Source organism: Diadema antillarum, unplaced genomic scaffold (genome assembly GCF_040938485.1).
Source record: "Diadema antillarum isolate AM-2024a unplaced genomic scaffold, OU_Dant_1.0 scf00000070, whole genome shotgun sequence".
Taxonomy (NCBI): domain Eukaryota; kingdom Metazoa; phylum Echinodermata; class Echinoidea; order Diadematoida; family Diadematidae; genus Diadema; species Diadema antillarum.
In genome coordinates this window covers 1985748-2004552 of record NW_027270959.1, presented here as the reverse complement: position 1 = coordinate 2004552, position 18805 = coordinate 1985748, and positions in this window count along the sequence as shown.

The window sequence follows — 18805 nt, the reverse complement described above, 5'->3', positions numbered from 1 at the left end:
CTGGACTTAAAAAAGTCAGGTCACATGTCCCTAGATACCCTGACATCGAGACTGAAGAAATCCCTCCTTTCAAATTGGAAGGATCATACTGATCGCCAGATTTTGTCTAAGACTTTCAAGTCAAAAAAAGACAAACTAAAGAAGAAAGAAGCAAAGAAATCAAAGAAGTCCAAGAAGTCAAGGAAATCTCCCAATAGGCCAATCCAGAGGTTGAAATCTTCTGCCATTAAAACAGAACTTGACATGCGTCAACATGGCATGAGCAACAAGGAGTCTCCAGTTAGAGATACGGTAAGCGTGATTTCAGGTGATGTATACTGTAAACAAGTTATGTTCACATGCACTTAAATTTCTCATGTTTGGCGAGATCCAAGATTCATGATTTGAAAATGCATGCAAAATTTCTTTTCTATGATATATGCATTGATTTACAGTGACAATTTGCGAAAAATTTAATGACTCATGACACAAAATGTCATACATGTGCGTAACGATAGATACTTTAAATCAGGGGCCCGTTGCATAAAAGTTACAATTATTTAAATTTGCCATTCAATGGTAACTTCCATGGAATTCTTGATTTTGATTGGTTGTTGAGTATTGTTGCCATGGTAGTTACCAATGGATGGCAAAGTTACCATAATTGTAACTTTTATGCAACGGACCCCAGGAGTTTCTGTGTATTCCATGATGAATACAAATGGAAACAAATCTGGCTGTTATCACTTTGATGTCTTACACCCTCAAATTGACTGTACCTCGCAAAGAAAAAAAGGGAACTCTGCATATTTTCTACTTTCTAGCAATTGTGAAAACAGAACTTGACGTCCCTCTCTCAGAAAACATGGTCATTGTACTGTATTATCCTTTATGTTTGTATACCTTGTAAAAGGAGGGAATATGTACTTTCCACAACAAATTCAATTTTGCATGGAATTCCCTGTTTCTTTATATTGTTGTCTATGCATTATGTCACAAACTTTTGCAGTCAACATATCCACTGATAATGCCGTTATACAGGCAAAATGACATCCCCCAAAAATGGGAGATATGCAGTGTACACTGGACTCCTGTCATAACGAAGTCTTTGGGACCGGCAGTTTTCTTTTGGTTGTATCGAATTTTGTTATAACCGAACAGGTCAACAATAAGAAAACATAGAACTGATAATGTTGGGGCCTGAATTTTTACTTTGTCGAATAAAAGTTTTGTTATAGCCGTGTTCGTTTGAACGGGAAAGCACTGTATTCGAAACAATAATAGCCCAACTTTTGCTGTTTCACACAAAAACTTTGTATGACTTGAAGTGCAGTGGAAAGATGAGTGCCATGTTCCTGATGTGGAAATGTAAAATTGCATACCAGCATTATGTCTAAAACTGTGTGCTACATGCAACTTATTTGGGGTTCACAGAATGTAGCTCATTATTAAGAGCTCCTCTTTATTCTTCATGACCAATAGTTTCGTCACAATGACCTGGAACGGAGGAGGAGGCGGGAATTGAAGGACCGCTACAACGATCTTGGTAAAATGCTAGAGAGCGAAGTGAATACAGCCAAGATAGCAATCCTGAAGAAGGTAATGATCTCACTCATTCTACCCTTTGCCAATGATTAAAGGTAGAGGCAAGTGATGCTCCACTATCAAGTCGCTCATTGAATATGCATAAGGACTGGTCAAGAAATGTTTACTGAGAAAATAGGAAATTTTGAGATGTCATATCTTCCTTATTTCTCATCCATTTTTTGTTTTAATTTTTAAAACTTTTTATAGGGAATTATTTTTATCTCTCTCTCTCTCTCTCTCTCTTTTGGAGTTTATTCATTTTTGGTGTGGATTTCCTCATTAATAACTTGTGTTCAAGACCGGAGATTTTTATTCATTTTTTTTTATTTTATTTTATTTTATTTTATTTATTTATTTTTTTTTTTTGGAGGGGGAGGAGGCTGAGCCATCCACCACATGATTGTGATGAAAATGGGCACACATGTTGCCTGCGATGTAATCTGCAAAATTGTGATGGTGATTTTTCCAAAAGATTTCATTTATGCAAATTTATGCTAATTTTTCATGTTTTCATGAAATCACAAATTGCTACAAATCACTAAACTAGAAAAGCATTCGTGAGAGCACAGACCTCCACCAAGCAGCTACTTTCCACCAATCATCTTGCTCTTCCATAGAGATCAGTGATTTCCACTCATACGTATGCATGTTGAAAAATTGCCCGATTTCCCAGTGTAGAAGCCTTTGTTATGTCATAAGCCCTCAGCTGCTCAGCGCGCCTAGCACTTTAGTTTCCTGCAAGTGTCATCCAGATCTGTGCACAACTTTTTGAGTTATTTTGCACAAGGACAACCAAACAAACAAACAAACAGTAATAGAAACATCACCCCCTCCCTTGGCGGAGGTAATAATGATCCTAAAAGGTATATATTTTGTGTACATATTCTTTCTAGTGTTCTTTAAGCCAATGTAAGTGAAAAGATTGTGTTATCAAGAATAATTTCTTGACTATTTCATTGTTCCTTGAATTTTTAATGTACTACTTTATTCTGTTTTGTTTTTACATTTTTTTATTGTTACTTTTTAATGAAATTTGTAACCGACATTATTCTTAGCAGGAAAATATCCACCTTGTCCATCTTGTGTCAATTTTAGGACAATGTGATGCCACCTTGAAGGGCTGTCTTCTAAATTCAGTAATGGTACTTGTAAAGAGATGGCTGAGTACTCCATGCTTATCAGGACCATTACCTGACAGATTTATTTACCAGTGTTGATAGAAACAGAAAGAAGTGTTCAAAATCACTGGCAATCACTGTGTATTTTTACCACTCTGCATTGTGAGTCATTTGAAATGTCCATGGCAGTTAACAGCTTTTCATATTTTTGCCTGTCCTCTCCCACAAGGCTGTCGAAGAGATCCGAAGATTGCAGAAAACAACCAAAGAGTTGAAGAGGAGGAAAGAGACTCTTGAAAATAAGCAGTTTTCTCTCATCCAAATCCGAGACACTCTTCTAAGTAAGTACATGACTTGGTGCTTCCAATGAACATTCTCCTCTTGCCCTGCAGCTAAATAGTGTACATGTATGTGCTAGAATTAACATGTGATTAAAATAAGTAGGCTTACTGATTATGTTAGTTTTGTTGTTTCGATTCCTCCCCCATCTATCAGTCCATATGTCCCAGAATCTTATTTATATAATTATACAAGATAAAATCATGTTATGGGTTATTGGAATACTTCTGACAGGTATGCTACAAAGGATGAAGATGCATTGTACAGATATTGGGGGATGATTTCCTCTTGGTCAAAGGTAAACAAATCACTGAACTTCGGCAATAAACATTTTTCTGCCTTCTGGAAAGGTCATGTGGAAATACAAATTGGCAAAAAGATGGTGATCTAAATAGTGGTACATATAAGAGACTTTGGTCTAACATTGAAATCAAAGGTCAAATCAGTTTGGTGGAGATTTCATCTTCCAGCCTTACAATGTACCTTTATCTCTTAATGTCTGTTGTTTGTGGGAGAAAGGATTGATGAATACAGTGATATTTCATGAAATGAAAGGAAATGGGTCAAAGCTCCTTCAAGTAAAGAAAAACGTATCATATCCCAGCTTTAACCTGCGGTAGAAATGTCTGATTCTAACATGAATGACTGAAATCTTTGAGATACAAAAATTATTGCAGAAAGACTGCCTTCAGTAGTGGCTTAGCATTATCACATGTGCATGTGCATCACAAAACCAACAAAAAATTTGCATCACTTGATTTCATGTGAGGACTGAAAAAAGGTAGAATAAGTCAACTAAGTCAATCTTGAGTTTTTCATATTTTCTGAAAGAGCTCTTCTGCATTTTTCTTAAGTTTGGGAATACAAAGCAAATGGGAAAGTGTTTTCAGCAGTTTTTTCTACAACCCCTTTTTGGGGAATAGTGTTATAAGCTAGGAAGCCCCTTTTCATTTGATAAAATCCTTCACACACTCTTCACATTCAACCCTAAGAACTTTTGAAAGGATGCTTCGAAAGTTGGCATTGATCATGGACAGAAAGTGTTAGAGAGCACGCTCAATTTCAGCTTAATTTGATGATCCCTTCATTGTTGCTGCTACGCTGGTTTAGATTCTGTTTATTGTCCCATACGTTGCACAGCTGACACAGCCTGGTAAAAATCAAGTGCTTGAATAAGCCAGTTGTACTTCAGAGCCTCTTGTTTAAAGGACAAGTTCACCTTCATAAACATAAGGATTGAGAGAATGTGGCAATATTAGTAGAACACATCAGTGAAAGTTTGAGGAAAATTGGACAATCGATGCAAAAGTTATGAATTTTAAAAATTTTTGTGTTGGAACCGCTGGATGAGGAGACTACTAAAGCTTGTGAGTCATATGCGTACAACAGTATAAAGAAAATGTAAAAGAAAATTCAACATATTTTCACTTTTTTCGCATAATAAAAGAGCACTTGACTTGCCTCTTTCTAAAGGCAGGGGGAATAATATTACCCATAACATTTGTCGGTAACGAGTCAGGGGAATGTGTACCTTTTTCAAAAGACGGAATTTTGTGAAATTCTCTTTATATTTTCCTTGTATTGTTGTACGCATGTGACATCTAAGTTATTCATACACTGCAGTAGTCTTCTCATCCAGCGGTTACTGCACAAAAACTTCAAAAATTCATAACTTTTGAACGGATTGTCTAATTTTCCTCAAACTTTTAATGATGTGTTCTACTAATATTGCTACATTCTCTCAATCCTTATGTTTATGAAGGTGAACTTGTCCTTTAAGTTCACACTTTTCCAGAGTGTGTGCTTTCTTTCCAGTATCTAGACATGTCAGGAGAGTCTCAAATACATTATTTTTAAAGCTTAAAATCTGCTCTTTCAGAATCTACCCTTAACTTGAAAATCCATTTCTGGCAACCTTTTGCTGGTTTTGTAATGCACTGTCAAACTTAATACTCCTCATGATGTCTTTGGTGTGTATAATGATTGTTCCATTCGAAAAAATCTTAGATCATATTAAACAGCATGCCTACCGGGTGTGGATTTTCCTCTGCTTGTGTCCTCAGGTAAAAATGCCATGGATTTAGGCACTGTAGCTTCACATATGGCGCTAGACATCATCAAGCAGTGTGATGATCACAAACAGCAGGCTGCCGCAGTGAAGGATATTATAACTTCTTGTGACACTCGCACAACGTTCCAGTCGAAGAAATCAAAAAGGTCTCCAGCCAAACGCATTTCTCCATTCCGTCATCGGTTGAGTGAAAGCCCTGCACAAAGTTCTCCAAGGGCCTCCACCACATCTCACAGGAAGAGAAGTCCTGACAAAATTCTGGCCGAGTATGCATCTGCAAAGATTCGCAAAGTTGACCAAGGGGCGGCAAGCTTCTGGTACGACAGCGACAGCTCTGAAGACCCTCTACCCATTGAATGCTACGTGTCCAGCAGTGATGACATGGAGGACCACGAGCAGGATCCATTCTTCTTCCCAGATGAAGAGGGGCAGTACAGCGATGACGGCTTTATCTCCGACAGCGGCAACGAGGATAATGTCATGGAGGGAGCAAACACCAACACGGTCTTGAATTCTGACAGTGAGCCAGAATACATGGAGGAAAGTGCCACTAGGTCACAGAAAGAGGTCGTCCCCTCTAATATAATTCCACTGAATGACGGAGTCACATCTGAAGATAAGACAGACCTTGTTACAATGAAGAAGATGGACTCTTCTTTCAGGCATCATACTGGAAATGACACAGTCAGAGAAATCACAGAGATAGAAGTGGTTGATAGTGACAGTGATGTTGAACTTGTCAAAGAATCTTCAAGTAATGACAGGAAGAAATGCAAAACTGCAGCTCCAAAACAAGTTTCTTCTGGCACCCTGTCAACAAGTGTCCAAAAGCGGAGCACACAGAACCAGGAAAACATAGCTTTACCACCCAAAATGAATCTTGCCACCAGTGAGCCATCCACACCGTCAAGGAGAGTCCAAAAGAGGAGCACACAGAACCAGGAGAACATAGCATTACCACCCAAAATGAATCCTGCCACCAGTGAGCCATCCACACCGTCAAGGAGAGTCCAAAAGAGGAGCACACAGAACCAGGAGAACATAGCATTACCACCCAAAATGAATCTTGCCACCAGTGAGCCATCCACACCGTCAACGAGTGTCCAAAAGAGGAGCACGCAGAACCAGGAAAACATCGCGTTACCACCCAAAATGAATCCTGTCACCAGTGAGCCATCCACACCGTCAACGAGTGTCCAAAAGAGGAGCACACAGATCCAGGAAAACATCGCGTTACCACCCAAAATGAATCTTGCCACCAGTGAGCCATCCACACCGTCAACGAGTGTTCAAAAGAGGAGCACGCAGAACCAGGAAAACATCGCGTTACCACCCAAAATGAATCCTGTCACCAGTGAGCCATCCACACCATCAACGAGTGTCCAAAAGAGGAGCACACAGATCCAGGAAAACATCGCGTTACCACCCAAAATGAATCCTGTCACCAGTGAGCCATCCACAAAACAATCTGATAGCGCTTCTCTCACATTGTTGCCAGAGAATGCCCCAGATAGTGTGCCCAGTCAGCCATCGACCAGTACTGCTGAAACTAAACATGTCCAAGGGGAGCAGACTCTCCCTATTCCAGATAAGAGGAGACCGCTGATACATGTCATAGATGAAATTGTCCAGCGATTGAAAAGGAGCACCACTTCCGCTAACATTAAGGAAAAGAAACCCTTTGAGGAAAAGAAATCCATTGAGGAAAAGAAATCCATTGAGGAAAAGAAACCCATTGAGGAAAGGAAGCACATTGAGGAAAAGAAATCCATTGAAAAGAAACCCATTGAGGAAAAGAAATCCATCGAGGGAAAGAAATCCATTGAGGAAAAGAAACACATTGAGGAAAAGAAACACATTGAGGAAAAGAAATCCATTGAGGAAAAGAAATCCATTGAGGAAAAGAAATCCATTGAGGAAAAGAAACCCATTGAGGAAAAGAAATCCATTGAGGGAAAGAAATCCATTGAGGAAAAGAAACACATTGAGGAAAAGAAACACATTGAGGAAAAGAAATCCATTGAGGAAAAGAAACACATTGAGGAAAAGAAATCCATTGAGGAAAAGAAAGCCATTGAGGAAAAGAAATCCATTGAGGAAAAGAAACACACTGAGGAAAAGAAATCCATTGAGGAAAAGAAATCCATTGACAAACAGCCAGAAGCTGATTGTGTGCAGACACCAGTGAAGAGGAAACGGGAGAAGATAGATTGCCGGAAGAAGAAGAAGCTGAAGGTGAATCAGACAGAGGCAGCTCATACAGAATTAAAGGACTTTGCACGAAGCGGTGCCCTTGCTGACTTGATTTCAAGTGTTAAGAATCGTGTTTGGCCTGTAGGTTGGAACAACGACAGTGGTCCAGATAGCGATGACAGTGAGGACAGTGATTCTGAACCGGAGGAAGATGATGAAGAGGAGGATAGCAAAGATGAGATGCAAGATGATGATGATGATAATGATGATGATGATGAGGAAGAGGAAGAAGAGGAGGAGGAGGAGGCGGAGGAAGAGATGGTGAACAGTGAAGAGGCAGAGGGTGATGATGATGCAGTGGACAATGCTGTAGGGTCTGAGCAGGGCAGAACAGATATTACAATGCAACAACTTGACACAACGAGCAACAAAAGCATTGCCACATTGCCATCAACCACCAGTGAAGAAAAAGGAAAGGTATGCCAGGATGGTGCAGCATCAACACAATCCTCGAGTGATGCAATTGCGCAGACAGGTGTGCCTGACCCAACTTCATCTGATGTAGGACAAACAAAAGCAATGTCGAAGTCTGTGGCACTAGAGAAGGCAGCTATGCTGAGAGATAATACCAAAACTGATTCTGTAGCCAGATGTCAAAGTCAGGAATCCCCCTACGAGGATGTGGCCACTTCTTCCAGCAAAGAGAGCCCCAACAAATCGTCAAGACTTACAGAGGACTCTTCTGGAAGTGAGACTCGCAGTGTCAATCAAGAGAACTGTCTCGGTTCAGAACAGGGTGCTGCGGGGCAGTCGTTGAAAAAGGGCAGCAACCCTTCTGAGGAGATGGATGAGGACATTTCGTTCTTGGATGTGGAGAAGAACTCGGATGGGACGCTCAACGTCGTCCTCAAGGGGGACTACGATAATGAGAAGTTGGACGAGTTGTTTGAGAAGCCGGGAATCATGGATTATCTGATGTCCGCAGCTGCCAGGAAGCAGTGAGATGGCATCTTATGGTTCGTTAATGATTTGACTGAAGTAGATTAAATTCTGTATGCCATCTGCTGCCATATTTTTTGTTTCTGTTTCCCCTTTTTTTGCTGGTTGCGTCCTTGACACCAGCAATCATTGATATACCTAGCAGAGCATAATTATTTTCATACTCTGAATTTGAAAAAAAAAATGCATGTTAAAGCTGCAATTCATTCTACATCATTTGATTTAATGAGGTGGCATCATGTCGGTTGGGATGGCATAAAGGTGGGAATGGCATATATCTTCTCCACAGTCTTAAAACTATTATCTTGGCATTCAGGAGAAAAAAGAATTTTGCATAATACATGTATTTCAAATATTCTGCAGGGCTGATCTTTAATCTTTAATACTCAAATAGTTTGCTTTACTCCATTGTGTACCGTAGCTGACATGTTTGAAATGTGAAGTATGCCTGGTTCAGAAACATTCATTTTGAATTTTTGAAAGCTTTACAATCTCTTCCTGTACTCCTTGCAAGTTATGCACAGTTACTTTATGTGTGCGTAATATGACTTGATATCTGGCACATACAAAATACAATTTCCAATGCAATTTGTCGTACATAATGTAATACCCATTACATGAAATTATTGTTTGCTTGCAACTAATGGCTAGCTTATCGTTTGATAGCTGTTTCTATGCTACAATGGATATACGACAATGCTCTGACAATATTTTTTTTCCTCAAATTGTAGATCATGCTTAACAGTCCAGTGTAAAACTTGTAACAAGCATCTGATTTCCAGTGCTACATAAAAGAGACAAAGCAGTTGATACATATGATCATTGGAGCCTCTGAACAAGTACTATTTAAAAATGACTTTTGAATACTATGCAAATTATATTCTTCTCATGACAATGAAGGCAGTTTTTGAAAAGAAATTTGAAATTCTGGCAGTAAAGTATAGATAAATTCCCCCAGCATATTGCAAGAGTCACTCTAAAGATTTCCTCAGAATTATGAGATTAAACAAGATTTAGATAGAATCTAAAATTGGAAGTTCAGTCAAAATTCTACAAAGGACTTTAGCCTAGGAATCATGGCATTCTCTGATTGATGGCGCAGTCATGATTTGATATTCGGCTAGCAAAAGGATATAATGGTACAGTAACTGTATTTTGAACAAAATGCTGCATTGTTGACTCCAGGGGTTCAGCTCCTTTTCTTCAGAGCAAAATCCATAGAATAGGTCCAACAATCATGTGTCACAGTAAGAAAAATGTTGGATCATAATAAAGTATTTGAGTGGATTGAGCATTTGTCAATATCTTTCTGCTCTTTTACATCATTGTGCAGAATCAGTCCACTGTATACCTCTTTATCTCTTCCTGTTGCTGAATGTGATGTACACTGTATTTTTGTTCAGAAATACAGAGTTGAAATTGATTTGTAGAATGAAGAAAACTATTTTTTTTTAAAATCACTTCGGATGTTATCATGGAAACCAAGTACAATGTAACAAGATATCCTAAAGAGTGAGAAATTTACTTCATTATACAAGTGTACTAAGTTTCATTTTTTATCAGATTTCTTTGTTGTTTTAACAGCACATCTTTAAATTGATGTCTAGTACAAGTGTACAAGTACTTGTTTATGGATATTCATATGTCCTTGTGTACCAGTGTTCAGAAGGCAAGTACGTATGAGAATGTAGTTAAACAGTGGTGACTCCCTTCCATAGCTTTTTGAAATATCTGAAAGAATCGATCAGAGGTCTATCGAAGTAATGGAATGTACAAGAATTATGCTTTGCCTGGAATTGTGTTTATTTCATGAAGGTATTGAATTGACAGATTCCCATCTGTAGTTGAGAGCTTAAATGCACTAATTGCTACACAAGTCTAGAAGAAATTGCAAACCTGGAGTAGACATTGAATGATTTCTCAGTACATGTACAAGGACTGTCAATTTATTTGTGCTAGGTCCTTGTTTGTATCTTCCCACTGCATGGTATTTGCAAGTTGATTGTTGAAGCCTATTTTCACTCGTATTTGATCAAAAATGGACAGACATTGTACTCGAGAATCTGGTGTCATACTGTGCTGAAAATAATGAACTTGTCACCATATATCCAAGTATACCGTAAGGTACATTTTGCAGGGGTTAGAATTATGAGATCTCTGAGGATATCGGGGAAAAGTGTAAACATGAATTCTATTGCTTGTAATGCGTACCCTTGATTATCATGAAGTTTTTAGGGACAGTCTAATTAGTGTATATTCAGATTTTCCTGGAGTTGTACACTTACATGCATTTTATCATACCTGGCATACACATTCCGATCCTTACACCTCTGCAGTCATGGTTGCAAAAGTCAAACTAAGTTTTGAAACAAATACATGTATGTTAATTGTTGTACATGTATAGAGAATTTGTGGCTAAAGTCTGCTGGACCCTTCATGCATAGAGTACAGTTAAAAGTGTTTAAATCTGAATGATAACTGCTCACTTTCAGTATTGTTGAGAGCAAAGATGGCGAGTTAGATTAATAAAGCAGGCAGTACATTTGAAGGGTTTGTTTGCAAAAACCGATAAGTCCATTTTTGTCCCCGCCGAACGAGTTCGAGCAGGGGACTATGAAACGGGCTCCGTACGTGTGTGTGTCCGTCTGTCCGTCTGTCCGTCTGTCCGTCTGTCCGTCCGTCGGTGCGTCCGTGTGTGATCAAAATGTTCAAAATGCTACTCCTTCGTCATTTCTAACCCGATTTTGATTCTGTTTGCTTTATATGATAGCACTACATGGGAGCTTTGAAACTTCTATACAGAATTTTAGTTGTGACCTTTGACCTTGACCTTTGACCTATATTGTACATTTTGCTTCAAAATGCTACTCCTTCGCCATTTCTAACCCGATTTTGATTCCGTTTGCTTTATATGATGGCACTAGGTGAGGGCTTCAAAACTTCTACACAGAATTTTGACCTTTGACTTCTTTGACCTTTGACCTTGATTTTTGACCTATATTGTACATTGCCTACAAAACGCTACTCCTTCGCCATTTCTAACCCGATTTTGATTATGTTTGCTTTATGTGATGGCACTAGGTGAGGGCTTCAAAACTTATACACAGAATTTTGACCTTTGACTTCCTTGACATTTGACCTTGATTTTTGACCTATATTGTACATTTTGCTACAAAATGCTACTCCTTCGCCATTTGTAACCCGATTTCAATTCCGTTTGCTTTAAGTGATGGCACTAGGTGAGGGCTTCAAAACTTCTACACAGAATTTTGACTTGGACTTCTTTGACCTCTGACCTTGATTTTTGGCCTGTATTGTACATTTTGCTACCAAATGCTACTACTTCGCCATTTCTAACCCGATTTCGATTCCGTTTGCTTTATGTGATGGCACTAGGTGAGGGCTTCAAAACTTCTACACAGAATTTTGACCTTTGACTTCTTGGACCTTTGACCTTGATTTTTTACCTATATTGTACATTGGCTACAAAATGCTACTCCTTCGCCATTTCTAACCCGATTTCGATTCCGTTTGCTTTATGTGATGGCACTAGGTGAGGGTTTCAAAACTTCTACATAGAATTTTGACCTTTGACCTTGATCTTTTTACCTATATTGTACATTTTGCTACTAAATGCTACTTCCGGCGGGGACATATATTACGCACCGCGTAATTTCTACTTTTCCTTGTTTAAGATTTTGAAGTACGGTCTCTGTAATAAAGTACAAAATAATACCTTTTAAATGATATATTGGTCACTACATATAAAGATACATTTCTGAAGTTATGGTCAAAAGAAGCGAAAATTTCCTTATAATTCTCTTTATTTTTCTTGACCTTTAATCGCAAATATCTCCATTTGGCAAATATGGACTTATCGGTTTTTGCGAACAAACTCTTTATTTAATCTTTTCCAGTCCTCTTCTCTTTAAAATGTTCTATTGATTTGAATCCCTCATAAGCCAAATTTCTCTATGTCAAAGCTATTTCTCAGTCTGAATAGATTCAACTTAGGCAAGGCAGACTGTATTTTATTCTGATGTACATTATGATACCGTTTGATGACACACAGCCATATTTGGAGAGACTAAACACAGTGCACTCCCGTTATAACGAACGCAGTTATAACAAAATTTCGGTTACAATGAAGTAGAAATTCAAACCGCAACATTATCAGTTCAATATTTTTGATTGTTAATTTGTTTGGTTGTAACAAACTTTCGACATAACGAAGAAAAACTACCGATCCCGAGGACTTTGTTATATTAAACGGGAGTCCACTGTACTACATACCCATGGTGTGGGCTTCAGCCTGTTATTCAAATCTTTTTTGCCTTACCACAGACAATCGCGCCAGGGAGGCTAGCTGGAAATACTGGTGGCTCAAAATGTTACCAAAATGTGTTTGTTTTTGTCATTTCACTGCCAAATGTGTGTACGATTATATTTTAAAAAATTTTTGTAGGACAGAATTGATTGTCTACAATGCTTCTGTCATGAAGTTACTCTATAGAACTAACCAGACAAGATTGTCTAAAAAGATTGTATAGCACAGAATAGTAGAACCTTGTTATGATGAAGTCTGATACAGCAAAATGCCTGATGTAATTAGGTAATTTTGCATTTTCTCTTTTGACTTTGTCTTTTATTCTTGAGTGATGCAGGTAGGAGATACCTGACATAGGGAAATTTCTGTGACCCCACACAACTCTTTATAAGGTTCCTCTTACTACTTTCATAAAAGAGATAGACTTGAGCGATGAATGTGTCATTGTGTGACCATGCATATATTCAGCTTGTGGTCATTGATTACATGTTTGTAAATAATATGTATGTACAAATTGTATACACATGTTTGTAATACACTTGTACAGTTTTTTTTTTTACCCTAGCCAACAACTCAGCAAAGCTGAACGTTATGTGAACATTGAATACCATGACATTAAAGTGTTTATGTTTTTCAGTTTTTGTGGAAACAACTGAAGAAAAAGATTGTCATGAATCATTTTTCTTCACACTGAGGTTACCAAACACTGTCGCTTATGGATATATTGTAGCTGGTTCAAAAGACATTTATGACAAAGTCTATAGTGTGATAACAAGCTTCTTCACAATTGCCAATATTAATTTTGTGAATGATGATCGAGCAAGTATCAAAGCCGGACAGCTAGTTTCTGTTAGTTGATATGATCCAATATCCTGTGGTGTGCTCCTTTCCTTTCCTTTACACTGCAAAATGTCTTCTTCAGTCGTGTAACAGTTGGAATTGTATACATGTACATGAGTTTTGCCAACAGATCAACAAGATCTGAAGTTGTTAGATGCGATGCTGGCATTGTAACATCCAAAATCATAGAGAGAGAGAAGGTGTGTGTTTTTATTATGCAATTATGTGATAACATGCATATTGTATGTTTGATTGTTCGTCTTTCCGTTCTTTTTCAAAGCACATGCCGTTCCAGTCATGGTGATCGGAAAAGAGCATAATGGCAGATAATATAGATTCTCCTATTATATCTCCGTTAGTGTTTCACTATCATGGATTATACTGAATTACATCCATCCTTGTTTTCTTGTATATCTGTTCATTTGTAAACTTCATTATTGACATGGAATTGTCATTTCCTTCTGTACTTCAAAATATTGCATTTGCAAGACATTTTTTCCAGTGTTGTATTTCATATGTTTCCTGATGAAAGAAGAGATGTATTATATGGTATCTGCCAGTGTAAATTATGTGGCAGTAATTCTGATGTAAATATGTTCTTAATAAAAGGCTAAACTCCATCACTCCCTCTGTGTGTACTCTATTCAAAGGGTTTAGTGCATCCTTATAGGTAGAGGAATGAAAATGGTATAGTTGTCCCCGCCGAACGAGTTCGAGCAGGGGACTATGAAACGGGCTCCGTACGTGTGTGTGTCCGTGTGTCCGTCCGTCCGTGTGTCCGTCCGTGTGTGCGTCCGTGTGTGATCAAAATGTTCAAAATGCTACTCCTTCGCCATTTCTAACCCGATTTTGATTCTGTTTGCTTTATATGATAGCACTACATGGGAGCTTTGAAACTTCTATACAGAATTTCAATTGTGACCTTTGACCTTGACCTTTGACCTATATTGTACATTTTGCTTCAAAATGCTACTCCTTCGCCATTTCTAACCTGATTTTGATTCCGTTTGCTTTATATGATGGCACTAGGTGAGGGCTTCAAAACTTTTACACAGAATTTTGACCTTTGACTTCTTTGACCTTTGACCTTGATTTTTGACCTATATTGTACATTTTGCTATAAAATGCTACTCCTTCGCCATTTGTAACCCGATTTCAGTTCCGTTTGCTTTAAGTGATGGCACTAGGTGAGGGCTTCAAAACTTCTACACAGAATTTTGACCTTTGACTTCTTTGACCTTTGACCTTGATTTTTGACCTGTATTGTACATTTTACTACCAAATGCTACTCCTTCGCCATTTCTAACCCGATTTCGATTCCGTTTGCTTTATGTGATGGCACTAGGTGAGGGCTTCAAAACTTCTACACAGAATTTTGACCTTTGACTTCTTTGACCTTTGACCTTGATTTTTTTACCTATATTGTACATTGGCTACAAAATGCTACTCCTTCGCCATTTCTAACCCGATTTCGAGTCCGTTTGCTTTATGTGATGGCACTAGGTGAGAGCTTCAAAACTTCTACATAGAATTTTGACCTTTGACTTCTTTGACCTTTGACCTTCATCTTTTTACCTATATTGTACATTTTGCTACTAAATGCTACTTCCGGCGGGGACATATATTACGCACCGCGTAATTTCTACTTTTCCTTGTTTTGATTGAGATGTGGTATTCATTTTTCTGCTTTGTGAGATGATGAGAAACATGAAATATGAAAGAGCTTATGATTCTAAGAGGAGTTCAAAGGTATGTTTGTTTGTTTGTTTGTTTGGGATGAAAATTGGTTTTGAAACTGCAGAGATATCCAAAAACAGAGATGTCCTAATAAAAGGTGGGACATAAGTTTTATTAGGATGTCTTTGCTTTACTTTGTTTTCTTTATACAGTGGACTCCCGTTATAACGAAGTCCTCGGGACCAGCAATTTTCTTTCATTATAACCGAATGAATAAACAATAAAAAACAAAGGATAATGTTGCGACCTGAATTTTATTTCATTGTAAGCGGAATTTCATTAAAACTGTGTTCATTATAACGGGAGTGCACTGTATCTTTGCAATTTAAAAAACGATTTTCATGTATAATATAATATATATGTACATTGTATATATGTATAATATATATATATATATATATATATATACACTCATGACTGTATATACAGTGTAATATGTGTATATGTATGTATTGAAAGAAATTAGACTTGAGGCAGACGTTGCTCTCGATCTTGTTCTCTTAATCATTTAATGTATACGTATATGTGTATATACATAATAAATACAGCATATACATAATATGTTTATGTGTATATGTACATAAAACATAGGTTACATGTACTTTGAATTCCCTGTAGAATTGTGTGATCTTTCATATTTCATAGGTATAGCTTCTCATTATTTCTCAAAAAGTTAAGATCTGAATTGCAAATCCCAACCAAAACTATACCATCCCTTTAAAGGCACACGAGTCCTGAACTCAATGAGGGCGCTCTTGGATGTGTTACCATCATTTTCATCGTCATTATGAAGATAATTACAAAATTATTTGTGAGATCGCAACTGCTGATCTGTATAACTCGGCAAACTCATTGTATCGAAAAAGAAAAAAACAGGGACTCGAACCTGTCGTACAATGTACTCTAGTATACGGCTTTCCTTGCCGCGACACTACCACCCTGTCATGGTTGCCGGCAGTGAGGAAGACAAATTGATGAAAATTCACACTTAACCTTCACCCATCTGGTTAATGAATCTCTGGCTTTCATTAATACCTTGTCCGCCTTGGGCTACTTAACATAAGTTACATACATACAAATATAACAATTTCGGAATTTCGGAGCTTGGGTGTTCCAAATTCATCGTGTCACTGACGGCAACCAGGGATGGCCTGGTGATAGTGTCGCTGCCCTGAAAGCAGTAGCTGACAGGTTCGAGTCCCATGATTTTTTTTCCGACATTACAAATCAGCTGCTGCGATCTTAACAAATTTAATTTTTAGGGGGAGACAAATTGAAGAAAATTCACACCTCAACCTTCACCCCCTAATTGATATTCTCTTGCTTTCATTTGAAGTGAAGCTAGTCATCTGTCAATCTGTTGACTGCAATGTGCCTATTACACATACACGCAAGTTTCTACGACAACATTAATAATATGGATAGCAAGCAAACTGTCGTTCAAGAATCTATGTGCAGTAGATGGAACTACATGGATAGTTATTAGCAATGGCCGAATCAAAAGACATATTTTTTTTTTTTTGACCATTTTCGACATGTTCACTGTACCAATAAGCCAGTTCGGGGTTAACTCATGGGCACATGGGTACAAACATGGACCTAATACACATGAACATTCATCGTATTGTTAATTCATTCATGCACCCGTACATCTCAAAAGCGCCACAAAGACATTTTTAGCATGCTTCACTGCTTTGATCCCATGATCGTCACCGCCAGCAAGCCGGGAGAAGAACAAGACGGAGATTTGAGAAATCTAAAACTATATGCGCAGAAGAAAATAACTCATAAAAATCAAGTAAAGTGAATGTGCAGTTGTGGTGTATGTTAGGAAATCATACCTCAAACAATTTCGCTTGGGAGAAGCGGGCAGTTTTTAAAAGAAAGCTAACATTTTGGCAGAATGATTGTCATTTGTGATCTCAATACACTTGTATTTCACTTTTCTCCACCTTATTCCAGAGCAAAAAGGGACGGTAATGGTAGAGAACAGATATCTCTTGCCATTAGGTGAGGTCTTGTGCGTGTGCGAAAATGTGCGAATCGGCAATTACCCATCTTTTGACACAAAATTTGTAATGATCTCAGGTTTGCTGCTCCTCATCATTTGTATTTATTCAAAGACATTTCCGTCTGAAAAAAGGCACGTCAGCGAAACAAGACTGAAATGAGGGAAACAATTCTTTTGTGTGGGCGGACGTCCACTTGGGCGCGGACAAGCTCCGGAAGGGTTGCGGAAGCAAATTTTGTCATTTCGGCATCCTGTCCGCGACAGACGCGGAATAACTTTGTGAATCGGCTTGTCCTGGGACGTTCCTAGGACTGTCCGCGGACTGTCCGCGGACTGTCCGCGGACTGTCCGCGGACTGACTGCGGACATTCCTAGGAATCACTCCGGAAGAGCGCGAAATACCTCGGAATATGCTAATCGTAGCCAGGCAGCGCGGAAACATCTAGGATTACACCAGGAATGAACGCGGACAATCAGGATGCCTTCCGGACAACACAAGTTAGGCATGCGGACAAACTGCGGACAATACCAGGAAAATGGAAAGGTATAAATTTGGCGCTGACTTTCACTTTTTCTCATTTGACTGCTAGCCGTCATTGATGCTCCTTGTTGTGTTTCCGCAGTAGCTGCTGATATTATATTGGTCAATATTATTTTATAAATGTGACCACCAAAAGTCGAAGAATAGGACTGTCTGCATGTCGGGTGACGACTCATTTTTTTTTTAAATTTCTCTCATCTGGGAGAACAATCTTTTCTCTGCCTACAGTTACATGGATGATATTCGCAAACTTTTTGAACCATATATATATATATATATATATATATATATATATATACATAAAAATGTAAATGTATATGTATATATATATATATATATATATATATGTATATATAATATACATAAAAATGTAGATGTATATACATATATATATACATATATATATATGTATATATATATATATATTTAAATGTTGATAAGGTAGTCCACGTGTTGGCAAGATAAAAAGATAAGTAACAAAACTGCAACAAAGTCCATGCTGTATTCACCAACGGTTTATTTCTTCACAAGAAATAAACCGTTGGTTGATACAGCATGAACTTTGTTGCAGTTTTGTTATATTCTTTATCCCCTTTTTTTAGACCTGTGCTTTATCCATCGTGAAGTATATACATGTTTTGTCTGATACTTCTGCAGAGCATGCCAAAATGATCCTAATCATTAAATTTGTTCTTCTTTCTCTCATTTTTACCCTTGTACATCTCTAACTCTCTCTTATTTTGATCACTTTTGAACATTTTGCAATGATTCAAGTCCGAGAAGTTTTTTTTTTTCTCATGCTTAGAGCTTACTAGCCTATTGTCAATGAAGTGTAAAAATGGGGAAATATTTTAACCTACTTTAATTTACTTTTTTTGGGGGGGGGTTCAACTGGGCTGTCAAATTGGACAATCGAGTTTATTTGCAACTAAAACAAAAAGAGAAGATAAAATTATTAGGTAATAACAACTACGGAAATCATTCAGGTAAAGAATATTTCTGAAATGATTTGTGATGGTTAATGTGTATTTAAATATATACACTCAGCAAAAAGCAAACAAAC